This window comes from Etheostoma spectabile, chromosome 3, assembly GCF_008692095.1.
Source record: "Etheostoma spectabile isolate EspeVRDwgs_2016 chromosome 3, UIUC_Espe_1.0, whole genome shotgun sequence".
In the NCBI taxonomy this organism is placed as follows: Eukaryota; Metazoa; Chordata; class Actinopteri; order Perciformes; family Percidae; genus Etheostoma; species Etheostoma spectabile.
The window spans coordinates 23862928-23863152 of NC_045735.1; the positions used below are offsets into that span (position 1 = coordinate 23862928).

The window sequence follows — 225 nt, forward strand, 5'->3', positions numbered from 1 at the left end:
TTTACCTGGGGTGCCCAAACTTTCAGGCCCCACTTTACATACAACTGCAACACTGCCGCCGCTGTGTCTCTCCATGTTGCTGGGAGCCGTGTGTGAGTAATGGGGGCGGGGCTGCATGGAGAGTAAGAGGCGAGATCCAAACACAGGCACGGCTTTACAGAGGAAAAGCTCATGTAACGCAACAATTCACTATATTGATATAAACAACATTGCTTTGTTTGTGGA

At 49.3% G+C, this 225-nt stretch overlaps 1 long non-coding RNA gene across 1 annotated transcript in view; it reads left to right on the forward strand.

The window, feature by feature from the left end:
• The window catches only part of LOC116683032 (uncharacterized), a 14097-nt gene that overhangs the window by 654 nt on the left and 13218 nt on the right, over window positions 1–225 (forward strand). The gene's annotated exons all lie outside the window — the stretch shown is intronic.